The sequence below is a fragment of the Macadamia integrifolia genome, unplaced genomic scaffold (assembly GCF_013358625.1).
Source record: "Macadamia integrifolia cultivar HAES 741 unplaced genomic scaffold, SCU_Mint_v3 scaffold832, whole genome shotgun sequence".
Classification (NCBI taxonomy): Eukaryota; Viridiplantae; Streptophyta; class Magnoliopsida; order Proteales; family Proteaceae; genus Macadamia; species Macadamia integrifolia.
Genome location: NW_024870552.1, coordinates 24,778 through 46,245, shown reverse-complemented (window position 1 = coordinate 46,245; position 21,468 = coordinate 24,778). Strand labels below are relative to the sequence as shown.

At 37.2% G+C, this 21,468-nt stretch overlaps 1 pseudogene; it reads right to left on the bottom strand.

The window, feature by feature from the left end:
• Positions 1-772: 772 nt before the first annotated feature.
• Positions 773-21,468, bottom strand: part of LOC122070133 — a 23,104-nt pseudogene continuing 2,408 nt past the window's right edge.

The window sequence follows — 21,468 nt, the reverse complement described above, 5'->3', positions numbered from 1 at the left end:
CCAGCGTGCATCAAAAGTTGAATTTATTCAGGTGTTGTGTGATAAAAAAGGATAGGTGTTCTATGCATCAGCATGCTTTTATGGACTTAGCAAAATTGTTTAGGTGTTGTGTGATAAAAAAGGATACATGCTGCATCATTAGTTATGGTTGAGCATTTAACTGCATCATTATGAATGTGTATGCTTGTATGCTCTCACCCGCTTACGAGGCTTAGCAAAGCTCATCCCACATTTGTGTTCAATTTTAGATGGCGACACAGGTTTTCAGGAATTAGAGGTTGGTGAAGCGTTAGCTTGTGTGGTTGAGAAGTCATGGATTCAGGAGTATGTGGAGCATATGTCTGACTGTGTTTGTGAGTATTGTGCTTATGGATCATTATGAAGACGATAGATATCAATTTCTCTTCGTTTATACTTTGAATATTGTAATTATGGTGGCGGTGATCTTAGAACAAGGATTGTAATTATTTATGATAACAATGAGCGGTTTATCAGCTTGTAGGTACAATATGATATTATACTTTTCATTGAATTCTATCAGTTTATCTTGTTATATTCTGTTGTTAAAGTACCACATCGAGATCCTAGAGGATTGGTTATCCACCTAACTGTGTCTAGGCCAAACAGCGTATGCCTTAGTGAAGGTGGGGTGTGAAATCTACTTTAAACTCATAACAAAATTTTGTCGAACTCAAAATAGCAAAGCAATTTAGTCTAACATAGCCTGCTTACAGTTGAACATTCAAAACTCACTTATTTTTCCTTTCAAAAACTAGGAATGAAATCTTTGAGTATACTCCTTAACAAGCTTTGCAAATGATGAAGACTTGATCGCTAGCAATTTGGTTGGGGAATCATATTCCAATACAAGGCCTGCTTAAGACAAGAAGGCATGTCAACCTAATTAGGCAAGCACCATAAAAGGACGAGAACATATTAACATACTCAAATAATCATATTTGATTAAGGTGCACAAAATACTAGCTACTAACCATTATCAAGAAGGAGGACCTTATCAGCATCAAGAATTGATGTTATCCTATGCGCAATTGTGATAACAGTAGAGCTGGAGAAGTGTTTCCTGAGTGTTTTTTGAATTAGATAGTCAGTCACAGTATCCACAGATGCAGTAGCTTCATCAAGTACTAAAACTTTGCTCCTTTTGAGTAATGCTCGTCCTAAACAAACTAGTTGCCTTTGGCCCATGCTCCAGTTCTCTCCATTCTCAGTCACTATGATATCAATCACATGAAAATGGGTTAGTTGTTGAAGATGTTATTCTCATCAACTTTTTCTTTCCTATTTTTTATCAGAAAATGGGTTGGGGCCTTGGGAGGTTGGGTTGTACACTAGAAGTTAGATACATCATATAATAAGAATTTTGGAAGGATTATGCATTTGTGCATAAATAAATTATTATTGAGAAAATTTTCTATAAAGTGAATATGAGAGGAAACCAACCTGCAAAATCAAGCTTCCCTTCCTTCTTTCTAACTTCATCACCAAGGTGGCATTGGTCTAAAGCCTATTACAACAAAAGATCTATGTAAACTTACCATGTTGCTTGATTATTCCAAATTACATAAAATTGATCATCCAAGATGAGCTAAGAAAAATATGAAATGAACAAAAAAGAAGTTATCTAATGGATCAACGGAACGATTCTAATATCTCAGTGAAAAGGATTAAAAATTAAACAAAAAAATTAAAAGATGTCGGCCACGAGAAAGGAGTTCATATGCATCATCTTCCAACCAGTCAACGGTGATGTGTTTGTTTTGTATGTATATAATCAATAAGAAGAAGATATCCCCATGCAATATTTATCACTAATTATAGATCATCTATCAGATGAAAAATATATATATATATATATATCGTACCTCCCAGATCTGTTCTTCAGTGTATTCTTCAAGTGGTCAAGATTGCTTCTTAGAGTCCCCTCAAACATTGTTGGGTCTTGTGGGATGATGCTCAATCTTGATCGCAAATCATGAAGGCCAATCTTGGAGATGTTGACACCATCTATCCAAATTTGACCAACTGTAGGCTCAAGCATTCGAAAGAGAGCCTGTACAAGAGTTGACTTACCACTTCCTGTTCGTCCAACGATGCCTATCTTCATCCTTTCGGAGAAAGTGCATGTGAGACCTCGCAAAACGGGAGGAAGATGTGGGGCATAACAGACCTATATACATATTAAATAATCAAATCATGAAGCTGAAATTCTAATAGAGCATGAAGGACTATATGTCTAGCAACATTTGATTTCAAAGAGTCTATTCCAAAAGATAAGGAAATGAGTAAGCAGGTATAGATATGTGGAATCTAGATTGGAGATTACCTGTAGATCAATGAAATCAACTTTCCCTTGTGATGGCCATTCGCTATTGGGTCTATTTTCTTCTACAAACAAAGGGGGTTCACTAGGGATGCAGGTGTATTGCAATATTCTCTCAACAGATATCATTTTATTCTCAAGTATGCTTAGATCCCATATGATCCCATGCATACTAAAACTAAGCCCATATGTGATTGCTAAACCCACAACACCTTCAAGAGAGAAAAGAGAACAAAATAAATTCAAAATCATGTTTTCTTGTGACCAATCAATGGTTACCCTAAAGGATTAATTTATAAGATCTAAAGTTTAACTTTTTACCAGGATTGAGTACTCCTTTTGGCATTGAGATCAAGAAAACCAAAGAGATGGCATAGGTGATGCATGTAAACATATCCATGCGGAAAAATAACCACTCCGTTGCACCAGATATATGAAATTTGGGCCTGGAATAACCATCCACCAGCTTGAGATTTGTGTCCATAAACCTCTCTTCTTGATTGAAGCATCTAATTGTAGTTGAACCTAAGCTAGATTCTGAAAAATGTTGGATAATTGGAGCCTGACATACTTTGGCCAGTCGTGTTAGTTCTCGTGTTGTACATCTGCAATATTGCTACAAGTCAAGGATCATAAGAAAGGAAATTAGGTACAATCTAAAAAATATGTAATGAACAGTTGAGAAAAAATGATATATGCATTTTTTTTTTTTGTGAGGAATCTTAATTTGGACTCTTACATTTAGATGGTGGATAATAACACTATCATCATGGATGAAACTTTATAAAAATATTTCATTCTGTTTTATTTACATCAACTACTCTATTTTAAATGGTTCCAAATTCTTTTTTATTAGTTGTTGATTAAATTATATACATTAATTTTAGGTTGATTATATCCTTGAAATTTTTATCCATAAATTATTTAATAAAAATTTTACTAAATATGAGTGTACCTATATTTGAAATTTGTGGTATCCGTTTTCATACTAAATTTTTAATCAAATATTCATATATATGTATATATATATAGCTAATAAGACCATTCAAATTTCATTGAAAGCAATGAAGAGCACTAAACACCCCATGTGAGTGGCCCCAAGGAGGTAAGAGGAGTAGAATTCAGAACCACACGCTTCTTGAGGCGAAAGCCCCTTGCCAACTTGGCTACCCCATTGGGGTTAAATTTTTAATCATATTATTAAATTTCAAATTCAATTAATGAACACATGTGTCCCATCCGAATTTTTCTTGCCAAATCTAAATTTCAAATCATGGCATGGACAAGACAGTAGGACCTTTTTTTTTTTTCCTAGAAGATCATATTATATTAAAATATAGAAAAAAGAGGCAAAAAATATAGTAGAAAAGCCAGAAAATGGGCCTCCACCTCAGCATTACCATTAGCAGAAGCTCACAACCGCTATCTTAAAAACCTAAAGCGAGGACTGGTAACTTCATCTATTGGCAACTCATTTGCAATGTGATGCGGAAGAACCACAGTATCACATGAGATCCTAGTCTTAGCAACATCCTTAGCCAGAAAATCAGCAATAGTGTTGGCTTCTCTAAAACAGTGTGAAATCTTCTACTCAATCAAATTCAAGTAAAATAGCAGGTTTGCCCAGTCTTGAAGCACGAACTAGGGAATAAGTCTGTTGTGAAAGAGAAAAATAGCCACTGATGAATTTGATTCAATCCATAGTCGCTTAACATTAATATCACGGGCATGCTTCATCCCCTTGATAATGCTCCAAATCTTAGTAGAAAAACATATAGAAACACCCAAGAAGATCTTGTAGCAAAGAAGCAATCTACCATTATGATCTCAAAGAACTCCACCTCCTCCCGCACAGCCAGGATTTCCTAAAGAACAACCATCTCCATTAAGCTTCACCCAAGATCTCATCAGCTTCCACTAATGAATTTCCAATATATTATGAGATACATGTGAAGCATTTCCAAGATGAAACCTCCTATAGAGGATGAGATCATCTGCAGACTTGGGAGAAATCTTCAATCTACTACAAACAAAGCTAATCTGCCTCTTAATAGCACTTCTTTTTTTTTTTTTGCTAACAACGGATATCCAGGACCTTGGCCTGACTAGTCCCACGAGCCATACTGACCCCACAACCGCATGGACCATGTCATATCGGGGTTGAATGAGAACCATTCAACTTTCACTGAAAGCAGTGAAGAGCACTAAACACCCCCGTGTAAGTGGCCCAAGGTGTGCCTAGTGAGAGTTGAACTAAGGACATCAGAGTCTACGACTCATACCAAGTTTGTTGCTCATCAACTGCGCTACCCCCTTGGGTTTCCCTTTTAATAGCACATAAAATCATGGAAGGACTTCGCTTTTTATCGTCATACCGTCTCAAGTTCCTTTCATTCAAGATTGCAGCCAACATGATAATCATTCCAATCCCCAGGGTATTTTCAAAGACCACACCTTCCCCTTATTCTTCCAACAAATAACTAGCTCATTTACAATAGCTTTATTTTTCCAAGCCACATTAAACATCACCGTAGTTTTGCTTCATATTTCTAAAGAGAAACTACATTCAAGAAAGGGATGAATATAAGACTCAGAATTCCTACCACAACGATCACACCGAGAGGGAAGTTGAATCCCTTTAGATTGGGTCAAGTCATCAGTTGGTAGTTTCCCATGCATCCACCGCCACCCCAAGATAGATAACCTTGGAGGCAATTGTTTGTTTCACACTAATGCTCCCATAAAATAGAAGAACCAATTCTCCTTAGACCATCCCACGCTGACTTGATCATGAACATTGCCATCGGCTCCAAACTCCACACACAAACATTCTCCATTGTCAAGAATAGAAGATTGATACCTTTAATTGCTTGGAAAGACAGATTTAACATCCTTGTCTCTACCAATAGGAGGATCCAATTCCAATTATCAATGAAGTCAGCCAGAGAGGGAGAGAGATTATGAACAACTTCCTCACCCAGCCCAAAGAGCTCGCATATAGGTTTTGGACCCAACCAATTATTTCTCCAGAAATCTATTTTCTTACCATTTCTAGCAACCTATCTTTCATTTTTAGACACAAACCTCCACATTCTCCTCACACTAGGCCAAATAGCAGAGCATATGTATCCCCTCTTGAACCGCCCAGAACCAGTTAGAAATCTTGCTCTAAGAAGCCTACTTAACTGAGAATCTTATGCTTAATCTTCCAAGCCATATTAGCACTTAGAGCCTTGTTTACATCCTAGAGTCTCCTTATTCCTAAACTTCCCTCCTTCTTAGGCTTGCAAACCTGGTCCCATCTAACAGTGATGGCCTTAGATGAATCTATTTTCCCCGTCTAGATGAAATTCTTCATCCATTTCTCAAGATAGTTAATTGAGGTAGCTGGCCACCAGTATAACAAAAAGTTGTGCAGAGGCATTTCTAATACAACTGACCTTACAAGCTCTACTCTCCTAGCCATGGCGAGGATTTTTCCTTTCCAATCTGCTAATTTAGCTTTTACTCGGTCCATCACAGGAAGGAGGGGATCCCTTTTAACTCACCCTTGGAATATTAACTTGGTAGGAAAGTTACAAGTAGGGATAGGCAACTCCTCAACTAACCATTGTCTTCTCACTGCGGGAATCTTCCCCAAAAATAATTTGCTTTTTTCTAAATTGAAACACTGCCCTGAACAGCTCTGGTATTTTATGATAAAGACTTTAGGTTTCTGATATACCTTTTAGATGCAATCATGAAGATGAAACATCATCCAAAAATAAAAGGTGAGTAGGCACTGCAACTCCATGAGGCTCCACAATGGATTTGAGCTGACTTCTATTAGTCATAGTGCTCAGCCCTCGACAAAAGGCCTCTTCTGGTATGATGAATAAACTAGGGGAGAGAGGATCACCCTATTTGAGGCCTCTACTGACATCAAAGTAGCCCACAGGACCGCCATTGAGAAGAACAGAAATCTTGGTAGATTTTAATATAGTGTGGATCCATCCAATCTTTTTATCAAAGAAACTGAAGCTCCTAAGCACTTGGAACAAAAAATCCCAAGAGAGAGTGTCGAATGCCTTCCTCTATTAGTTTTTAAACCAAGCTCACCCCCTTTGAGGATTTTCCCATCAAGTTGGCTATTTCCAAAGCAAGCCAATGTTGGTGTGAATAAATTTCCCTTTCTGGAAATTTCCATGCTCCTAAGGTATAATCTTGGAAGAACACAAGAGATACGAGAGGCCATAATTTTTGAAAAAGTTTTATAGAAAAAATTCCCCATGCATAATCAGAGGAATTTATCCAAGGTTTTGGCACCCTCTACCTTAGGAATTAATAGCAAGAAATTATTATCAATTTCATTTGGAAGAATACCTGAGCAGAAGAAACCCTTCACAGCTTTATGAATAGCTTCATTAATAACTTTCTAGCATTTCCTAAAGAATGCACCTAAGAACCCATCCGGCCCTGGCAAGCTATCAAGGTCAAGATCCCAAACAGCTTTCTTCATCTCCTCATCAAATGGAATAGAATCAAGCATCAAGCGATCATTGTCTTGCAAAATTTTAGGAATGCAGTCGAAGATATCTAGTAGATTTTCAAGCTCCACCCTCTTATGGAAAATCCCATAGAAATCTACAAGATCATTACCCAACTGATCCTGACCGCTAATATTAGAACCATTTTCCATAAAAATGCTTCTGATGGCTTTGTTGGATCTCTTCACTTTGGCCATAACATGGAAAAATCTTGAGTTCTTGTCCCCTTCCCGCATCCACCTGATTTTGGACTTTTGAGCCCACATTTTCTCATGATTTTCAAGAGCTTTCCAGTATCGATTTTTGCATCAATTTAGAGTCAAAGAGATGCTAAGAGAATCCCTCCTCCTCAATATGACTCTGATTAGTATCAAGCTTAGCCTTCGAGCCAGATACTTCCTGATCTAGATTGGAAAAAACAGCTTGTGACCAAGATCTTATAATTGGTTTCAGTCACTTCAATTTTTGAGCCAGAATAAAAGTAGGGGACCCATAAATATCAATATTTTACAAGCATCGCGAACCTTGGATATAAAGTCAGCCTGAACCATCCAAAAATTGTTAATTCTAAATGGGAAGTTCTTTGGCTTCGTTGAAGATCCAGAACATACTAGCAAGGGAGCATGGTCTGAGGCAACCCAAGGAAGAACCTGTTGCAAGCAATCATCAAATACCTTTAGCCACTCTGTGTTCACAAAGATCCTATCAAGAACCGCAACAACGTTTCCTCTTCTCCTATTGTTACTGCACATGAACTTCCTACCTGAGGATGGGATCTGAATCATTGAAGAGGCATCTACCATAGCTCCAAATTCAATCATAGCACCTAGACAGAACCTGCCAAGCCCTCACCTTTCATGATCAAGTAAGGTTGCATTAAAATCCCAATAATCATTCTTGCCCCACCCAATGATCCAGCAGTCAGCTCCATCCACAGGGCTCTATGCTCAGCTCTAAAGCATTTTGCATAAACCATTGATATGTAAAGAGTACTGCCCATCCACTCAATATGCAGGGAAATCTGCTGATCAAACATGGAAGAAACACAAGGCTTCTTTAAACGACAATTCCACATTACCCACATGTTTGGATGCATATCAGGCCTCTCATTATGAATAAGGTCTGCCTCAAACCCAAGTCTATTGAAGAAAAGCTTAGGGAACTTGGTCACTACAATCATAGGCTCGGCAATGCAAATCAAATCAGGGTATGATCTCGAACTAGTGTGCCTAAGGTTACCTTAGCAGTAACCTTCTTCAGACCACGAACGTTCCAAAAATGAACCCACATGGTCACATGGAGGAAGAAATTTGATCAGTCCTAATTTCAGACTGATCCTCAATACACTACTGCTTTCCTTTTTTCTTCTGCTGTCTAACCCGACCTTTCTGTCCTTCCTCCCTTCGTAAAGCCGCAGAATCAACCTTATCAATTCCATCTCTTCCATTGTTCCTACCATCCTTGCGACTAAGGCCAGACCTGCCAGTTCCACGCCATCCTCTGATAGCCATACCCCCACGGTTAGCATATCTTACGCTTCTGCGCACACCGTCCAACTGACCAACGACCTGATGAACAAGCATATCAATGGACACCAGTGTTGTTTTAATTTCTGGTCCAGATGGATTCTGGGTACCCTCTTGTTGTAGACCCGAATCCACAGTTGGGTTGCTCCACGCCAATGACGCCTCTATTTGTGGAAGAATATTCCAAATCAGCGCCCAAAGGAGAAGGTTTGCTTGATTGGGGCATTAAATTCTCCATAGTATTTCCTGCTGACTCACTTTCCTTGACTCCACTTCCTCATCAAAGATGTTCTCTCCAAGATTCTCTTCCCCACCCTGAACAGATGCACCACCATCATGTGTGGCTATACCACCACCATGTATGGCTGCACCACCTCCCTGCGTGGTGGCAGCAACATCACCGGCCTGCTGAGCTCTGTGCACAGAGTGATTAGTTGCAAGAAACACAGGACCCCTTGGAGCATCATCCACTAAACAGCGCCAGGAACGTCACTGTCATTCTCATATTGAGGCTCATTGGCATCAGCTAGTTTCTTCTCCCTACACGCCCCAATTGTACGACCCACTTTTTGAAAAAGCCACATCGCCCAAGCGAGTCCTAATAGACCAACTTCTGTCTGAACCAGAAGAGATTCGCAGTCTCAGGCTGCCTTCTTTCAACTTGAATCTCCTTTCATCTTAAACCACCAACCTCCATCTCAACGAGAACACGAATGAAATTTCCGGACATTACGTTTTTAGTGCGTTGATCAAGTACAACAGGTCTTCCAGCAGCCTCTTCCATGGTTAAGAGAACTTTTTCATGGCAGTATTCTAGAGACAGGTCCGGAAAACGGACCCACACTATGGCCTTGTTCACTTGTTTCTCATGAATATTAAACTTGGGTCGCCATCTCTGAAAACGAACATATTCACCTCCCACTTTCACTGGACTTTCCTCCACATAGCCCCATGTCTCCTTCCATATCGAACTGGAAAACTGTGTAGCCTTTGCCCATAGGCACCATCTTCACATTACCCTTTAGATGCCAGGACTCGTTAGCTTCCCTTCAAACATCATCTAAAGAGACATATCTAAAGCTGATTGTACCGATCAAAGCAAATCGATACCTTCCTAATTGCCCTTTGTGTGCTTCCTGTGGTATAATCACTTTGGTAGAGTTTCCCGCATATACTGGCTTAGGCAGATCGTCCACCTCAAGGGGTACACTCCCTAATGCCTTTGCATAGGATTTTTTGGGAGAAGGAATTGAAGAAGGACCACTAATCTCTGGAACATTAAAAGCATTCATAGCCTCTCCATTGAAATCTTCCTCTCTGAAGGGGATGTGACCGATCTAGATCCTGGCCATCCCTGAAAACCCTAGCCTCCTCAGCCACTCTATCGGCCTCTCCTTCTCCCTCTCTCTCCACATGCTTTACTTAGTAAAGAAATAGGAATGTGGATAGAAATATGAAAAGTAAGGAAGAAGAAGATTTCTCATTGAACGGATAGTGCACCATCAATCTCAAGGTGTTCTACCTAGATAGGCTTCTCTTGACTGCATAAATATCTGCCACATGACAGTTCCATTGAGGTCAAATTTTGTTGATGTGGGCTGTCCATATCACCACTTATCCATCTATCAAATCTGAGTATTAATTGGTTAAGAGTTTAACTTTCGCAATTTCAAACAACTTCAGTTCAACCATTAAAATATAGGAGTACAAGTCTGAACATGGTTGACCATTATATTGGATCCAAAATTTGATGTATGATTAATCCAAACATGGATCCAATGGTCGGTTTGACTAAAGCAAGCATCCACAAGACCTGAAATTGTTAGATCACTAAGATAAGACTCTTAGTCAGGCATTACAAGAGAAATTTCTTTATTCATTAACATTTAGCTACTGTAAGTAAAGTATTTATTAATTATCATTTAGTAGTTTAATTTTTTTTTATCCATTTATTACTTTTAATTATCTATTAATTTTTTTCCAAAATCATTGACTGGTTTATTTAGCTAGCACAAAAATTGAGAAATTTATTTGTTAACCTTTATTAACTTACTTTAATATGAGCTCCAACCAATAGAGCTTCCAGCAAAGATAATAAGCAATATTAAAATTTTATCCATACATCTCTAAAATATTCTATTCATAGAACCATGTCGTTTTCAGGGGACTTTGCACTTTGATAACATTGGTCTTGCTTGGTTTTTTCTTCTCAAATAATTTTGGTAAGCGAACTACAACTTTGCATTCAAGTCTTAAAAATGTGTAACTGGGAAAACATACTTATTATGTATATGATTCATAAATTCAAATATATATATATATATATTAAGGTTTAAATCATCACTTTCACACCCAAACATATATGCATTTACCATTAAATCAACTTTGGTTTGAATTAAGAAAATTCTGAACGTTAATCAAAGTAAGCTTTAACTAACTTGTTTTATGGCCTGTTAATCATGGGGATTATGGCTGATCATGGTTTGAAATTTTAATCAAAACAAATGAAAGCAGTAGCTATAGAACTACCTGGTACCAGATGCATGTCACAGTCATTGGAATAAACAGAATTAGCATTTGCCATGCAACCTGTGACATTACTGCAAAGGTTCCTAAGAATCCCATGATTGAGATAAGAAGTTCTTCAATTTGATGTGGAATAGAGGTATCAACAGTACTTTGATCGGTGGATGTCTGTATACAAAATTATTGTTAGTTTAAAATTTAAATATGACTAATTGTTGTGGTGATCAAACAAGATTATTTGAACTTCAAGAGTAAATAAGCATATTTACTAACCCGATTTAGAATCCTTCCGCTCGGAGTTGAATCAAAAAATGACTGGGAAGCACGAAAAATGCACAAATGCATTTTGTTAAAGAGCAAAGTGGTTGTCTTGTATCCAATGGTTACAATAAGCATGGACCTTAAAAGTACACAAAGAGAGCTTCCAAGAGTCAAAGCAACATATACAAAAATAAGAGTGGATCCTTTCACAATAGGTCTCACATCCTCTGAAATAGGAGTAGCTAACACCATCCAGTAACTACTAACAATGTGGAGAAGCTGAAAAAGAATTTGTGCTAGAAATATTAAGGGTATAAAAGCCCCTTTATATGCAGCGGTAATATATTTCCAATAGATTGACAGACTAACTCCACCATTTTCTCTCTCTTCTTCTTGGACAAGCTGCCCTTTTGGCCCAACTAGTTTTTCTGTTTTATAGTTTTTGGGTTCTCTTTCTTTATCATCTTGAATAGATTTCTCACTATACAACATATTATTGTCCTTCTCACCATTAACTACATTATCCAAATCAGCCCTATGCTCAACATAATTAACGTCTGCCAAAGCTTTCTTATGTGCACGCACCCACTAATTCCATAAAGTCGATTCCTGATCTAAGAATTTCTTCGTACTTTCCTACTTGAGTAATTCTTCCATCTCTCATAACCTAAAAAATAAGAGAGGGCAAATAGTCACTCTCAAACCAAGTTGAGAGACTTGAAGTAAAAACAAAAAGATGGTATACTCTCACCAGGATGAGATCAGCAGAAGGCAAAAACTCTACTTGATGGGTAACATAAATTACTATTTTTGAACTTAAAATTCCCAACTAACATTCCTGCTACAAAAAGTAAGATGTTCTACTTAGGCGCTCGAAAAGAATTTTTACTTACTTAAAAGAGTCAAATATAATATTAATCTGATTATTTATCATCATGTTAAGTAATGTTAAATCCTAGGTTTTATGCAAGAATATGAATCATTGAATTTCATGTACATGTGTACCTTGTTTGTTTAGATAGTTATAATTTCATTCTTTAGGTCAATTTTTCTATCATATTTAGTTTTTGGTTAGCAAAATTGTGATGTAAGCACTGATATATATTTAAATGCAAAAACATTATAATTTAGAAAACTTCGGGAGTAGAGATCAAATAGTAGCTACCTCAAAAAGATGAGCACTTGTATGAGCATCCACAGCGCTAAAAGGATCATCAAGTAGATAAATATCAGCATCATGATATAAAGCACGTGCAATTTGGATTCTTTGCTTTTGCCCTCCACTCAAGTTGATCCCCCTCTCCCCTATGATAGTCTGATCCCCAAAGGCACACAATTCTAGGTCTTTCTTTAATGAACACGCTTCAAGGATCTTCTCATACCTTTCTTTATCCATCTCCTTACCAAACAATATATTGTCTATTATAGTACCACTTTGTATCCAAGGTGATTGTGCAACATAAGCCTTCGTCCCATTCAATATAATTTTTCCAGATACCTTTGGCACTTCCCCCAATATGCATGAAAGTAAGCTTGATTTACCTGATCCAACGGAACCACAAATAGCAACTCTCATACCATGGTACACTCGAAAGTTAAGATCTTTTAATGTGAGGTTGGGAGAATGAATATCCCAGGAGAAATTTCCCTTAACTATCTCAACTATAACATTGGCACTATTTTCTGAAAGCTTGTGTACAATATTCGGATGAAGATCATCAAGACATAGGAATGAGGCTATTCTGTCTAGGGAAACTTTAGTCTGAACTACCATGGATATTGTGTCTGGGAGAATATAAATGGGCCCTTGTAGTATCTCAAATATTGCAAGTGCAGATAAGATCTTCCCCGAATCTAGTGGAATTTTCATAAGCACACAAAACCCAAAAGTAACTATAGACACAAACATAGGAGAAGATAAGAAGATGAAGGCAATTATAGCTGATGTATAAAGTAACTTTTTTAACCATCTTGTTTCAAATTTCCTAAGTTCAATTATCTTAGCCAAAAATTTTAACTCCCAACCCTGGAGCTTGAGAATCCTTATATTCCTCAATGCTTCGGTTGTCACCTTCATCCTTTGATCCTTGGAATCCATCAATTCTCCCTGAAATTTTTCCTGTAGTTTTCCTAGTGGAACATTTACTAACATAAAAATCATTATGGTAACAAAAGCTACAAGCGAAGCAATCCCAATTCTCTTATACAAGATCAGTAACGCTAGAATAACCTGAAGAGGAACCCTCCATATGTCGTGCAAGTACCAACTGAAAAGGCCAATCCTCTCAATATCAACACTCATCAAATTAATGTTCACCCCACTGGAATGGCCCTGCTTTGATTGGCTTGAAAGTCTGAGCCCTTTGTTATAGATTATTGCGAATAAGGTAGCACGAACCCTAATTGCCATCTTTCGAAATAAAAAAGACAAGTGTCTATCAGAGAGGCAACTTATGAGCTTTGATAGAAAGAAAATAGATACTAGCGAATAGCCTTTATATTTTAGTTGGTGAGGGCTATTGAGATATTGAACAAATGCTTCAATAAAGTATGGTCCAACATAAGAAGCTGATATGCATCCACCATAAAAAAGAGCCATCCATAGAACTTCTTTCCACATTGAGAGAATTAATGTCTTCCCTAGCTTGAGTGTGCTTATCCGGCCACCATTACCATTAGATTCAAGATTATTTCTAAAACGAGTAAAGATTGCATTGGCACGATCACAACTGGCAAGTTGAGGAACATCTTTAAGATCTAATATTTGTTTGTACCCGAGTGTAAGCAAAGGGCTCATCCAAGAGAAAGTAAAAGTATTAAAAAGATTGGCATTTGCATAAGGAGTTATATTCTCTCCATTGTCACTCGATCCTTGTCCAACTTCACCATTGTTTCTACTAGGATTAATGTTCAAAAAAGGTTGTAAAAGATGGGGATCTTCATCTTCTCGTCTCTTTCCAAATAAACTAACATAACCAAAAAGCAAACTAACAGTAATGGATACAACATCGGAGACCCATAGTAGGACTGGTATGGACAAACATTTCCAATAAAGATCAAGATGTATAACAAAGTAGGAACAAGTCATAAGGAAACCAAATCCGTAATATAGTGGGGAGCTTGCGCTCACATGAACGAGAAAAATGGATGTGCAAGTAAGCAGAGATCATAAACCAAGTGAGCATTCTAATTGTAATATCCAGTAGGACAATAGAATTTGGATCAGACCAACCATTTTTATACCCAGAGAGGTAGCTTAACATGCATAGGAAAAGATTGTAGAAAGACAAACCCAAGCAAGAAGTAAGGAGTGACTGATAGTATAAAAAGTTTGTATTCTTCAACAACGGTTTTGAATTTTCAAAGGCAGGCATCGTGCATCTTTTGCAAGCCCATGAAATAGATAAAACTAACAACAAAATTAGATGTGAAGAAGCAGAAAACTCATGCAGAAAAATTGTTGTAGAAGATTGTGAAAATGATATGTAGATATTCGTGTCATTCCTTGATTCATTAAAAGCATCCATATTTGTAAAATTTTCTATTCTTCTGTTTCTAATCTGGTGGGTTAGTTCAAACAAGTCCAATACAAATCCTCTCAACTTTACCACATTTGAAATTGTTGCAGGCACATTGGCAAAACAAATTGTTGTCGAAATTCAAGCATCTAAATGCCAACCATTTCCACTTTGTGTTCCGGAAAGACTTAGACTAATACTGGAGTCTCAATATCATTCTTAGATGTAGTTGAACCAATTAGCGAACCAGCAACATGGAAACTGTTTGAAAATACATAAAGAGAAAGAAAATTAGTATATATTTATTGAAAAATAAAAAATGGAAAAAGTTACAGTTATATATGATGTAGTTCATGTTCAATTAAGAACACCACTAGAGAAAATATAAATCTAGTACTATGAAATGAAATATACCAATAAATATTTTGGATTAAATTAGAGCAAAATGCATGGAGAGGCAAAGAACTTAATAGATTAAGAATACCAAGTGATGTATTGCATTGGATTTCTATTGCAAAATAAAAAATGGAATTTCCAAAATGATAGACACATATAGATCTTCATCAAATTGGAGTTTTCGGTGGAATCAGTGAGCCACGCAAACTGGTTAGAAGCGCCGGATAAAGGGCTCATGGTACCTACTAGTGCATCTATGCAGTGGAAGGGAAGGAGCCTAAATTGATCCTATCTTTCTTTTCATTCAAAGACACAAAAGCAATACAAGGACATTGGATTCTCTGATGAGACTAAGTAGCTACCAACAGTTCCGACGTGCCCTTGACCTATCTTAAGTTCCAAATAGTGTAACCATAGAAGAAAAAAAAAAGCAATATAATTGACTTGTGAAAAGAACTGTCAAATTGGCATACAATAGCCTTTTTGCAAGAAACTTTTCCAAACTATGAAACCATTGATGGAAACTTTAAGACCCTGAAATGTGAAGGGGGAAACGCCAGTGATTAAAACTTCAACTAACCACACTCAACCTGATTTTATCTATGAATCAATTATGGAATGAAGTAATTAATTAATACATACGAGATGAAGTAATACACTAAGTTAACTGACTCATTCCAATCCATCTCATATGCTCCATACAATTTCATTTGTTATATATGATAAAGATTGTAGGTGCTAGCTACACGACACTACAATTAACCACACTCAATATGACTTTATCCATAAACTATTAACCGTTTAATTCATTGACCAAGTTTTTTGTTAGTAGTCATTCACCGACTTTAGTGATTCTGTTCGATATATATATATATATATATATATTTCATATAACCAATAAGAATTCATTTATTACATACACTAATCACATTCTTGAGATGCTAGTTACACTTTATTGCTCTTAAATTATGACAAATTATGCAAGATTTTTTTTTTTTCGTAGAAGAAAAATTATGCAAAATGACTAGTAGAACTCTATTACATGTGCATTTGTCAGGCCCTTTTATAGAAAGAATAACCTAAAGCCAATTCTATCACGTATAATGAATAAGCCTTTTTTTTCCGAAAAGGAATTAAACCTGAATCGACAATAATTGGTTTTAAGCCATGAATTGCATTGAGATTCATGGATTAATTACAAATTTGTCATTACCTTTCTTTGGTGCGTAGATCCATAAGTTTGGTCAGAATTTATGGAACTACCATTGGGTTTATAATTTTGTTAATTATTTCTTTTTGGTGGTCCTACGATCATATCAATTTGAGATATATAATATTTTGGAAAAATTAATGTGACTTGGTTGGAGATTATTATTTTCTCAGAATTAGTACCAGTGGGAGGTTGAAGTTTGAAGATTGTAGATCTCAAATTGTTCGAATGCTTTCTAATGTGCACCACAAATCAGATATTAATTCATAGCATGTCACAAAAATTCAATTAAGTTTAGACAAGCCTATATGTAATAAAATAAAGATCCTAAACTTTGCAACCACTAAATATGGGATATCTAAATTCCTAGGCACTAAATCAATCAAGTCATGCGTTAAAAGCTTGTTTAGAAACTACAAAAGAAAAGTTGATAGTTGTCTGTCATGATAATTATCTAAAAGTAAACTGAAAATAAAACCAACATCCTTGGAGCCCCAATAGTAATTTAATTAATATGGCGTGCAACATTTGGGTCAAGGGTTCAAGGCCTGGTGGAGATAGAGAGAAAACACAATCTTAACCATAGATCTGATACTCAAAGGCACACATCTTGATCAACACAAGATGATATAATACTCTTTTTGTTTCAACCATGGATTTAGGTATCAGTATGAATATTGGACTTAGGTATCTGTCACAACTGATATTGTTGCTGATACGGATCAGTTGGATTGGACCATTTTTCTCAAAATATTAATACCTAGGTTTTTTTTTCTGATTTTACCCTCTCTTGTACTAATACCACTAATATGGTATCGATCACAACCAATGATACTTATACGAATTAGCGATATGGCTGATCTAATACCGATACTTGAAATCATGGTTTCAAAAGAAAATTTTATAGTAGTTGTGATTGAAACAAGTAAAAAATCACTACGATTAGGAAAAACAAAAACTAGTTATTGAATTGAAAAATATGTACTACTTTAGTTAGGAAGTGGGGTTCATACAATTATACTAGATACGCGAAGCAAGTCTTAAAAAAAAAAATAATAAATAACTCTGAAACCACTGCCGATACTATTAGGGATATGCCCACACTCCTAGAGTTGGTTTTGATGATAATAAACATATGAAGGTATTTCACAATTTTCCTTCAAGTATTGTTTTGTAAAGACATCAAATGAAGAAAGGAAGAAATGAAGATTGAAGTCATCAAATGAAAAGTTTCAATATCAATACTTGAAGAAGGTATCAAACAGTATCAAACTTTGTAAGATCAAGACCACAAAGTATCAAAGCTTGAAGTGCATTGAAGGTCATTGAAGGCATAAAAAAAGCAAGGTCAACATGAACACTCTTGAGAACCAATTGCAAGAAGAGTAGAAGACCTTAAGTGTAGCTCAAGCACTACACTACATCTAATAAGTGTGCATTACATTTTTTTTTCCGCTAAAAGGTCTTGTATATTAAAAAGGCTAAGAAAAACTGTACAAGGGAAGAAAGAACAAGGGCGGAAAACCAAATCAAGAAGCATACAATCACAACCTTAGGATCCTCCTCCACCTTCGGCATTGCCATCAGCAAAAGGAGGAAAACTAGGCAATATAAGGAGGAAAAAATTAGACTAATAGAATCTGAACTGCGATCTGCCCATCGCGCCATCTGATAAGACATGATGTACCTCTAGAGGCCACACGACATTAGATGAAGATGTCTCTTTCTTTGCTGCCAATTGTGCCAGAAAATCTGCTATCGGATTGTCTTCCAGGTAGCAATGCGTGATTTTTCAACTTATACCCCTGAGGTAGGAAATGAGAGTAGACCACTTCTACCGTACAAACCATGGGATCAGCCCCCTTTGCATCATAATGACTACTGATACCGAATCACATTCAATCCATAAAGCTTCACACTTCTTCTCTCTCGCTCTATCGATTCCCTCCATCAAAGCATGGAATTCAGCTTGGAAACTCGTTGTTTTACCTAAAAAGGAGCTGAAAGATAAAAGTACTTGAGCATTGCTATCTCTTACTACACCACTTGCTCTTGCATTCCCTGGATTCCCCAAAGACAAGCCATCACAGTTTAATTTCCACCATCTTACCGTTGGAGGAAGCCAAAAAATTTCTCATACTCCCTTGATCCTTCTTCTTTGCACCACTATATTCAGATTATTGCATCTCTCTGTATCCAAATGAGATTTAATTCTGTCCCGTTTCCCTGGCCCACGCCTTTTGACTTCCTCCATAATTGTAGAGAAAATCTGGCCATAAGATCGATGCATTCCCCTGAACCTCCTTGAGTTTCTCTCCATCCATATAAAGTATGGAATAAGGATCAAACTTGCCAGCTATGCCTGAGATATGCCAGTAGCACTAGACCATTGGGTCCACCATGTAACATGCTCTGGAAAATCTGCCCATTGATTTGGCCATGAAAACTTGAAAACCTTTGCGAAGGCACTCCAAATATAGGCAGCACCTTCACACTCCAAGAACAAATGCTGGAAAGACTCCTTCACCTTGTAGCAAAGCTCACACCTAGAAGGCAGTGGCACTCCTCCATCCAAACACCGATTGGCGAGGCAGAAGACCAGTCCTCCATACTACCTTTGCCTAGCCTACCTTTGGTGCATCCTTTCTCAGCACCTCCCATGCCGACCTTGAGGAAGTGTGCATTACATATTACATTATTTAGTTTATATTAATTTAGAATGACCTTAGAATGCATCTTGGCTAAGACACACTACATCTCATAAGCATGCATTACATATTATATTATTTAGTTTATATTTTTGAGTTACGAATCCAATGCACTTAAAATCAGGTCAATCAGATACCATACTAGAAAGTTATGGCCAAAATACTGACAACTGGTTATAATTTCAGAACCCTGTCAAAACTAGTTCTGGTAGACCCTGCGGGTGGTCGACCGGCTGAAAGCCCCAGTTGATTGGCACCTATTCGAATGATGTATCCAGTCGACCGATGCTAGATCTGATGGCTAACAACTGGCTCTAACGGCTAGTTTTTTCCTAATGGCTCTTTAGCGGTCGACTGACTACCGAAGGCAGTCGATCGATAGACCTAAAAAGTGACCATTTGAGTGAGATTTCTTGTCAATTTTTTTTTATCTCTAACCTCATCTATAAATACCTCTAATGCTACTCATTAATTAACAATTGATCCAACCTTAAAGGAGCATTGTTTGAGCATTAGAAGTGAGATTGGTTTTTACCATCTTTCGAGTTCAAGTTCTTCATCTTCCATTCAAGAGGAACTCAAGGTTATCTACAAATCTTTATCACATCTTAGGATTTGCATTGCAAGCATTAAGAAGACCTTAAAGGTGCATTCTTTTATATCATTGCATTTCATTCACACATCGCATAAGAGGTAACTCTAAACCTTCCTATTCCACTTTAAATTTGATTTCATCCAAGAGTGGGTTAACTCTAGAATTGGACATCTTATTTACACATTATTCTAGACCATACTTAGACAAGTATGTAGGACACTCTCATCCTTAAGAGATTGTAAGGACTCTCTCATCCTTAAAAGAGATTGTAAAGGACCCTCTCATCCTGTAAAGAGATTGTACGGATCCTCTTATCCTTAAAAGAGTTTGTCAATGTTCTCCTCCCTACCAACTATACTGAAATGGAAGAGCTACTGGAATATCTTACAAGTGGAACTTGTAAGGAGTGGACTAGACTCAGATTGATTCGAACCACTATAAACCTTAGTGTTGTGTGATTGTGTTCATTTTATTTGTTCCACAATTTTTACTTTATAATCACATGTGGGGATTATTAATCGACAAGGTTTTAAAATCCACTAGTATAACCTATTCACCTCCATGTAGGTTTTTTTTTTTTTTTTTTTTTTTTTTTTAATATAAACCACTCATTCAAATTTGTTAACTACTTGAGGGTTGGCCCATAAATTATTTTTACTCTCTTCTTCAATTCCTTATCCATATGAGCTTCTCTCTCTCTCTCTCATATATATATATATATGCCAAGTGTTCTCTGTTGGGAGCGCCCCCTATGAGTAGGGGCACGTGAACCTAGTACGGGCATGGTGGTCATTTCATGTCTCTATGTCTGTAGCGCACAGACCGCTCCTAGACAGAAAACTTTGTCCCATATATATATATATATATAAGAAAGAATGCTACCCTCTAGCACCCTCTAGCATGTACATTTGCCTAGACATAGTAGGTGTAAAAATACCGCATTGGCCCATGCTAAAGATGCTCCTCATGTGCCCTCCATTGGCGGCACCCATACCTATGCCAGGAGGTTGCATTTAGTTGTGCTATATATGCATTACAACCTCACCTATCGTGATATATTTATATATATACACACACCCACACTCATGTTGTCATCTTTAGTATGTGAGCACTATATTAGAATAAAGAGTAAGAAGATAACAAACCGAGGGAAGTACACTCCCTTGCAGTCATCCATTAATACATGAGTAAGAAAAGGAAGGGGATTGTTGTCCCAAAAAACAAAAAGATGACTAACACCAAAGGAAGCAAGAGCACCAGCAGCTCGATTCCCTTCCCGATAAATAAGGTTACAAGAAACCGATTGAAAATCATTAGCAATGTGAGTGCAATCACGGGTAATGTGCTAAATGCACCAACGGATAGTAGTGATAGAACGCTTTAAATATTGATAGTAAGAGCACGATCTCCTTCAACAATGATAGTGAAAAACCTTTTGACCTAGAAATTTGAAGACCCTGCCTAATCGCCAGCTTTTCCACATATCAACACAGTTAGAGTCCTTCTCTAACTCAAAAACCTCTCCTATAAAATAGGAGTCTCATTGGACAACAACACTAGAGACCGACTCCCATTCGAAGTCTCTCTCTTAGGACATCAGAGTCCTGTTGTAACTGTCACATGTGATATTAGAGTTCTACTGTAACTGTCTCTTTTGTATTAGAGTTGGAGTACACTTCCACCTTTGAAGGTCTATATAAGACGTGTACCTCCAACTCATAAAATTGATGAATGAAGACTCAATTTGACATGGTATCAACAGCCATACAAGCTCCGTCAAGCTAACACCCTCCTCCCCACGCTCTTCTCTCTGTTCATTACCCACTCCCCGACCCATGTTCCTCTCTCCTCTTTGCAAAAA